The sequence below is a fragment of the Copadichromis virginalis genome, linkage group LG15 (assembly GCF_057382275.1).
Source record: "Copadichromis virginalis isolate Kocher_CV1m ecotype Utaka linkage group LG15, C_Virginalis_male_GT1.1, whole genome shotgun sequence".
NCBI classification, from domain to species: domain Eukaryota; kingdom Metazoa; phylum Chordata; class Actinopteri; order Cichliformes; family Cichlidae; genus Copadichromis; species Copadichromis virginalis.
Window position 1 is genome coordinate 30,624,437 of NC_140632.1, and position 8,702 is coordinate 30,633,138.

The 8,702-nt window shown below is 37.3% G+C and overlaps 1 long non-coding RNA gene across 1 annotated transcript in view; it reads right to left on the bottom strand.

Moving 5' to 3' along the window:
• LOC146692723 (uncharacterized) overlaps window positions 1-6,721 on the bottom strand; it is a 102,207-nt gene extending 95,486 nt beyond the window's left edge. The window contains exons 1-3 of the long non-coding RNA XR_014915274.1: window positions 6,576-6,721; window positions 4,824-4,935; window positions 4,465-4,515 (exon numbers count right to left, since the gene is read on the bottom strand). This is a non-coding gene — a long non-coding RNA (uncharacterized LOC146692723). The remainder of the gene's footprint in view (window positions 1-4,464; window positions 4,516-4,823; window positions 4,936-6,575) is intronic.
• Window positions 6,722-8,702: the final 1,981 nt, after the last annotated feature.

The window sequence follows — 8,702 nt, forward strand, 5'->3', positions numbered from 1 at the left end:
CTTGTAATCGGAAGGTTGCCGGTTCGAGCCCCGGCTCCGACAGTCTCGGTCGTTGTGTCCTTGGGCAAGACACTTCACCCGTTGCCTACTGGTGGTCAGAGGGCCCGGTGGCGCCAGTGTCCGGCAGCCTCGCCTCTGTCAGTGCGCCCCAGGGTGGCTGTGGCTACAATGTAGCTTGCCATCACCAGTGTGTGAATGGGTGGATGACTGAATATGTAAAGCACTTTGGGGTGCTTAGGGACTAGTAAAGCGCTATATAAATACAGGCCATTTACCATTTAATACCACAATGTTATTCAGCAAAAATATCTCTCTTCCTCTCTGTGTGTGTGGGTGTGCGTGTGTGTGTGTGTCAGCACAGGAGGTGGTTCCTATTAACTTCTGGACATAAGTAATGGGTGAGGCCTATTTAATTATCAATCAAACAAATGATTGAATGGCAACAGGCCCTAAAGTCATCTCATAAAAGCTTTTACTGTAGGAATACATTGTAGTTGAAATTAACTGATGGTAGCTTCACAGTTTTGATGTTGGTACAGATCCTATTGGCTCTTAAATACTTGCTTTAAATGGTGTTAGTCTGATGCAACACACCCAGCAGCAGTCCTGTTCACTGAAGCCAGAGATCAGAGATTCCCACGATGCAATTTGTCATTAATTGGTAGCAAGTGGCCGTATGGTTTATCAAAGAAATGCCTGTAGATATTAAAACACTGGCCAAGTCTTTGAAGACAGAAATGATGAGCCTGGAATAGCACACTGGATACTCAAGGACTTCATATCAAATCAACAGCTTAATATCAAGATCATAGTTGAGGACAAGCACAAACTGAGGTGACAATACTCCATGGATAATTCAAACTGAGAAATGTGATTTTTAGCATGTCAGGTGCCATCTCATGAAAGCAAATTTTGGGATCTTTTTTTGAAGATTGAAAAGAATCAATTCAATTTTATTTAGCACAAAATCACAACAACAGTTGCCAAAAGGTGGTTTATATTGTAAGGTAAAGACCCAACAGGGATACAAAAAGATCATGGTGTAGACTTACTTGGGACCTCTGAATAAAAATGGAACACAGAATAAATTTCTTTCGGGTGTATAACTACCTGTAACAGCATATTATTGTGTTTTCATTGCTTAAAGTTAGTCTACATGGGGTTTCCAGTCCTTTGCACCCTGCACTTGTGATCCTCAAGACTTTTGGTAAAACAGTTCATTCAACTAATGCATAATATTGACTTATTGTTCTTGTTAACCAGTTTTACCCATTAACAAAGACACTAAACTATGTAAAAAAGAAGTTCAAGATTAAAGAAACATGCAGCTGTTATGTCTTAATATCATTTTACCTACACCCACCTAACCAAAGCAACTCAAGATCACTGTATTAGCACTAGATCATTAAAATTAAATTCAGTACTAAAATACTGAACAATCCTCCTTCTTCCAGTTGCTAAGTATTAACACTTTTCTGGCAGAAGCCCCATTAAATACTTATAAACAGATATCTAAATTGGTTATGCCACTACGTACTGCACACTAACTACCTTTAAAGAATAGTTACCGTGAGTCAAAATAGATAAAATACCCAACTTTAGTCTGTCTTTATAAGCTCTGGCTTTGACTACTTGATACAAAGATGCCACGTAAACTAATAGACGAAATAATAAAAACTGATCTTACTTCTATTTTTGCTGGCTGGCAGCAAGATATCAAATCTCGGAAGTCAAGAAAACTTTGAATTTTAATCAGTTTCATTAGTTTCTGCTGGGTAACACACAAGTATTTTTATACTTGTACTATAATTGTGAAACTCATAGAAACTGGTCAGCAATGGAAAAAACTGACAAATATAATCATTAGGGAGCATGATAGGTCAGAGGGAAGTTCCAGATTCTTCTTCCATCCAAAAACATAGTTAATGCTGCCAATCTGGGCCCAGTACACTCTTGCAAAAGACTTTCTTAATCTCTCTTTTTTTTTTTTCTTTTTTTTTTTATTTAAAAAAAAGACTTTCTTAATCTCAAGAGTTTCACTTCCTGGGTAAACGAAAGTTAATACTGAGTAATCCCATGTAATGGGTCACTGAAAAAAAACACATCCAGTCAATTAGCCAACCTGATTGATTACTCTGGTACCATTCCTGAAAATTAACTTGTCTAGATAATGATTAAAATGGGTGGGTTTTTTATTTTATTTTTGTGATTTATTTATTATTATTATTTTTTTTAGTAAAATAAGCCAAATTGAAAGAAGCAGAACGGGCTAATTTTAATTGCCTTAAACTAAATATGCAAATAGATGATGTAAACATTGGGAATGCAGACTGGTTTATTTTTACAGTGCACAAGCTCGGCATGTGGTGCACTGGGGGACTAAAGAGCCACTCTGCGAGACACATGCTGCTCCTGCTGAATCTGTCAGCCAGTGGCATCCACGTGGCTCCAGCCGGCCTCTGCTGAGACAGCAATCTAGCCAACAAAAGTCTTATCAACTACCACAAACAACAGTCTGACCTCCCCATTGCCCTAAAAACTGCAGAGAACAGACACGCACAGTCTTTTTCTGCCTACAGACCTGTGTTCAATCAAATTCAGAGAAAGGGGAACGATGAATCAACATACAAACTTAACACAGCATGTGATGACTTCAGCATCTTTTAGAACATCCATGGATTTCCTTTATCCACTTCAAATAACTTCTTCAAAGAAGGGGTGATTGTGGGATCAAATCTTTAGGAGGGGCTCAGCCCCCAATCATAATGTAAAGCATATAGTGCATCACAACTGATGTTAATGGTAGATACTGTTTGCAAACATGTTCAGTCCTTTTGGCCTTTGAAAACATCAGTTCAATTTGGTAAACCTTACAGTGTTAGCTTCAAAAAACAATCTCATTAACTGGGATGACCTGCTATAGAGTCTAAGAATGATGAATAATGAATAATCAGTTTTCAATGTAATACACTTGTTTTAGGGTGGACAGTTCAGTTCTCAAATCTAAGGCAAAGGCTCAGTTGTGTTGTCTAGACAATCTGTAGCAAAGCAGATAAGACAAATAATATGCACACTGTTGTTTTCAGTCTCTTTTGGTGTCTTTTCAGTGTTGGTCAAGTTACTTGAAAAAAGTAATCAGTAACTAATTACTGATTACTTCCCCAAAAAGTAATCCCATTACTTTACTGATTACTTATTTCCAAAAGTAATTAATTACTTAGTTACTTAGTTACTTTTTAAAAACACGATTTACAACCTGAATAGGTGATAAGGCAATAGATTTTTCAGCCCAATTCTACTTTTTCTGTATAATCCATCATACAAACTGTAATCAAATGGAAAAGTCTCTTTTTAAAACTTGTTTTATTAGTTTTAATCTTCTAAAAATTTTAATTATATGCAACATTCTCTGACTGGAAGAAATTTGTTTAATATTTAAACCTATTTTCTGCACATTCCAGCACATAAAATAAAATATTTTTTTGTGTTTACACTCACTCTTTCAAATAGATGCAAGTAAAACACAGCAGAAAATAAATAAAATCAAAGACTAGCGGTCCTGTTGCTCTATTTTCACCTGTAAAGCAGGAGTGGGGTAGGCGGAGGTTTGCCCTGGTGCAGGTGAGCCGCAGCAGTCAGTGGAAGAATCCGCAAGTTTCTCTGTGAATTTCCCATTACGTGGTAGCGCACTCGGTGCTTGCTTGGAAGTTTAGGGGTTTTTTTCGCTGTGCTTACGTCACTGTCATGAGACATTCTTGCAAAAAAAATCACGGTTTTAGTAACGCAGCGTTCCTACGGGAAAGTAACAGTAATCTAATTACCGTTTTTGCAATAGTAATCCCTTACTTTACTCGTTACTTGAAAAAAGTAATCGGATTACAGTAACGCGTTACTGCCCATCTCTGGTAGACATCACGCTGTTACTCCATACACCTGGACCAAAAGCAAACTGGTAAAGGAGGGGTTTTCATACAATTCATACAAAGCCTGCCTTTATTCAGCACAGCATGTCAGGTGCAAATGCAAGACTGGAGAATAGATATGTAGTCTGTCCTTTCTAGTGGCAGCCATCCTGTTTGAGCTGTGTTTTGAGTGATATGAATCCTGTTAAATGCTGTCATTAATACCTATTGCTCAGCAATATGTTCATTTAAATTAAATTAAATCTTATTTATATACTGCCAAATCACAACAACAGTTGCCTCAATGTGCTTTATATTATAATATAAAGTCCCTACAATAGTACAAAGAAAATAGAAAAAGAAACAAAACAAAAATCAGAGGACCCCCTTAGAACGAGCACTTTGGTGACAGTGGGAAGGAAAAACTCCCTGTAAACAGAAAGAAACCTCCAGCAGAACCAGGCTCATGGAGTGCCAGTGATCTGCCATGACTGGTTGGGGGTGTTCTGTTTAGAATGTTGAAATTATCATCAATGAATTTGGACTACATGTCCACTCTTACCTGTTTCTTTTTTCTGCCTCTCCTCTTGTAAAACAATGCAGCCCAATTTGACTGAAATAGAAATAAAAAAAAAACTTTAAGAAAATAATGTGATATAGTGTGTTTTTCCTTGCCTGGCAACTAGTGATTTGGCAGCAGAGTGCAGAAGCTAAAATGAACAAATACTCTAGCAGTCTGGCCTTTGCTATTTAGATAATAATACAAATACAAATACAAATGGCCTGGTTCTTATATAGCATTCAAAGCACTTTTTTTTTTTTATCTCATTCAGACAAGCACTTCTTTCCATCAGTTATTCACACTCTGATAATGCATCAGGAGCAACACAGGGTTCTGGACCTTATCAAAAGATACTTTACCATGAAGACTGAAGCAGCCAGGGGTTGAACCACCAGGGTATTCCATTTAGGACACAGCATGCTCTTCCCCCTGAGCCACAAGCATACTGATCAGTAGACCAGAGCAATGACCCTGCAGACCAGAATAATTTGCACTTTTGTAACATTTTGTAATGACAAATCACTCTGCTCTGAGTGTACTGTATCATCATGATGTCAAGAACACATTTAATTCATCTCAAGTTCACTAAATATAATAAGATGATGTCAGATATTACAATATTTTATTATGACTACTATTACTCCTGACACTTAATCCCTAATTTAGGGTTGCTTGAGCACCCCCCAAAAAAGATGTTGCCAATGCTTCAAAGCCCTCAAATCACTAAATGAAAACATTGAACATTGAAATCACACTCTGTGACCTGCTGTTTAGGTGATCACAATGAAAGAGGAAGGTATGTAAATGAAAAATGTTGTAGGTGTTTTGCCTGAGGATAGGCTTAAAGAATGCAGCCATGCCCACTCTTTACATGAAAGGGCCTTTTCCTCTCACTAATGAGAAACACCAACAGCAGTACTGGAATGTGGTGGGCTAGTATTGCTTCCAGCTGATACTCAAGCACATGGACTATGGGCAGAAATCTGTGCCATCAGAAACTGAATTTGAATAAGTTAAATTTGAATTTGAATTGCTCAGACTGAATCTGAATTGTAACTTGAATAAATGCTTTTGAAAACCGAATTTGAATTAGTCTCATTTGAAATTGAATTTATGGTTTGAAAATGATCATCACTAAATTGAAATTGAATTTTATATTTTGAAAATGAATTGATTTGCTTTGAAACTGCATTTTATCCTTTAAAAATTCAGCTCTCGAATAATTTCAGTTTCACTTCTCACCATTCAGTTTCAGTTCTACAATTCAATTTCAGTTCCAAAATTCAGTTTTTTGGAACTTACATCCGGTTCCGGTTCAAGCGCAGATTAATAGAACTACGTTTTACTAGCGGACCGAAAGTGTTACTGACGGGAATCTACAGCATCTTTAGCTGAATTAAGACTTCAGAAGTCATTCGTCATGTCGAATGACCAGCGGATGAACTCTCAGGTTGGTAATAAATGTATTACATGTATAAGAACAAGCGTCATGTTAACAAATGATAGCCGTACGGTAACTTTTATGCTTATTGTAGCTGCTAGCTAAAAACGCTAATTTAGCGTAGTTTGCCCTGAATTCAGCTTTGACAACAAATATGATCGACTGTTTCTAGTAGAATTCCAAAGTTGTCATCTTGTACCCTCTCAGAGTACCCCCTCTGTATGCTTGCAGAGACCCCTACAGTAGGGAAACATGCAAAACGGTGTCCAAACCTTTGTATTTTAGCTTTATTTATGTCTTACACAGCATCCCAACTCTTTAGCTAACTTAATAACTTTAGCTAAAGTGAATAGTTAGTCTAATTCATTAGTGCAGCATTGCTGGGTCACCTCTGTTTGAAGTGATATAATGTGATATACAACTATCACTGAAACAGCAAACTTTGTAAATAAGCAAACAACACTTCTCATTCTCTAAGCGTTTGGCCACAGCTGTAGATTACACTATCAGTGCTTATTCACTCTTAACAATAATTACATTTCTAAATTTACTTTGTGCATTTACAGGTAAACAATATCTAATATTTTATCTAAATGACTGCTTTGTCTTTGAAAAGGGTGAAGAGCCTGAGGCCGGTGACAGTCCAGTTCTACTCTAAGTACATCCTTACAGTGGCTCACAGGACAAGGCCACATTCCTGTCCTGCCAGAAGAGAAGAGAAGCTTCAGAGTCTTCATGCAGTTCAACCACACCTGTCATATTCCATATGACAGGGGTCTCAAACTCCAGTCCTCAAGGGCCAGTGTCATGCAACTTTTCCATGCCCTCGAGGACTGGAGTTTGAGACCCCTGCCGTATGGTGTTTATGCTGTTTTCTACCCCACAGTTACAGCATGTCTGACTGCCTGTTCAGCATATGCAAAAATATATGAGTTTAAGCATGTGATGACTAAGGCCTTCCATTATGGTGTTTGTCATCACATGTCACAGACATCTGGATGATCATTTGGAATAAACTAAAAACTAAAAACTTGTTACTTCATCCTATCTTTATTATTGTTCTTATTTTACATTGTTAGGCATTAGGTTTATTTGTAGTAGTCCTTTCCAACTTCTTTCCCTCTTCCATGTTTCTGTGGCAGCTTGTCAGCATCTATTTGGGGTTGGGAGTGGAACAGAAAGTAAGGAAATCCAAAGTGCCATTAAAACCAGGAGAGGTTCTTATATTTCAGAAGAAGGGATTAATTCAAAAGACCTCAATGCCATATTTTATTTAGGAACCCTAGAGAGCACTTTGCAAAATAACACATTCTTAGAATTTCACCCTCAGATGAGCCAAGCTACGACTGTCAGGGAAGGTGATGTAGGTACAGAGCATATGAGAGTGGTTAAGTTTGTCTCTTGTCTAGATGAAGGCACAAGAGGGATGGATGGCAAGGCGTAGAGATTCAGTATCTTCAGTCTTCAGTGGACACTCCATTTCTGGCACAAAACACCTGTAACAGATGGTCGATTTAGGAGGTGACCCGACAACTTCAGCCTGTCAAACATATTAATGGAGCAGTATGTTTAAAAATAAAAATAAAAAATCTAATTAAGTAGAATTATTATGGTAGTTAAACACAGTGATAGTTGTATATCACATTATATCACTTCAAACAGAGGTGACCCAGTAATGCTGCACTAATGAATTAGACTAACTATTCACTTTAGCTAAAGTTATTAAGTTAGCTAAAGAGTTGGGATGCTGTGTAAGACATAAATAAAGCTAAAATACAAAGGTTTGGACACCGTTTTGCATGTTTCCCTACTGTAGGGGTCTCTGCAAGCATACAGAGGGGGTACTCTGAGAGGGTCCAAGATGACAACTTTGGAATTCTACTAGAAACAGTCGATCATATTTGTTTGTCAAAGCTGAATTCAGGGCAAACTATGCTAAATTAGCGTTTTTAGCTAGCAGCTACAATAAGCATAAAAGTTACCGTACGGCTATCATTTGTTAACATGACGCTTGTTCTTATACATGTAATACATTTATTACCAACCTGAGAGTTCATCCGCTGGTCATTCGACATGACGAATGACTTCTGAAGTCTTAATTCAGCTAAAGACGCTGTAGATTCCCGTCAGTAACACTTTCGGTCCGCTAGTAAAACGTAGTTCTATTAATCTGCGCTTGAACCGGAACCGGATGTAAGTTCCAAAAAACTGAATTTTGGAACTGAAATTGAATTGTAGAACTGAAACTGAATGGTGAGAAGTGAAACTGAAATTATCCGAGAGCTGAATTTTTAAAGGATAAAATGCAGTTTCAAAGCAAATCAATTCATTTTCAAACCATAAATTCAATTTCAAATGAGACTAATTCAAATTCGGTTTTCAAAAGCATTTATTCAAGTTACAATTCAGATTCAGTCTGAGCAATTCAAATTCAAATTTAACTTATTCAAATTCAGTTTCTGATGGCACAGATTTCTGCCCATAATGGACACTTTCACAGATTTAGAATATCTTTCTGGAAGAGAAGGTTGTAGCATCTCATCCAGATTTGCATGTCCCCACTCATGTGTAAAGTGTGTTTTCTTTGAGGTTCAGAAGCTGCTTGTCCTTTATTAAACTCTATTACACCCTTTATTTTGCAGTTTTCCTGACCATTCAAAGCACTTTAGATTATTAGCCAGATTTAACCAAACATACAGTGCTGTATTCAATACATTTCGTGTATAAACTATTAGTTCAGTGTATAAAGTGTTAAGGCCATTAAACACTGAGACATTATGAAAAAGTGACATAAAAT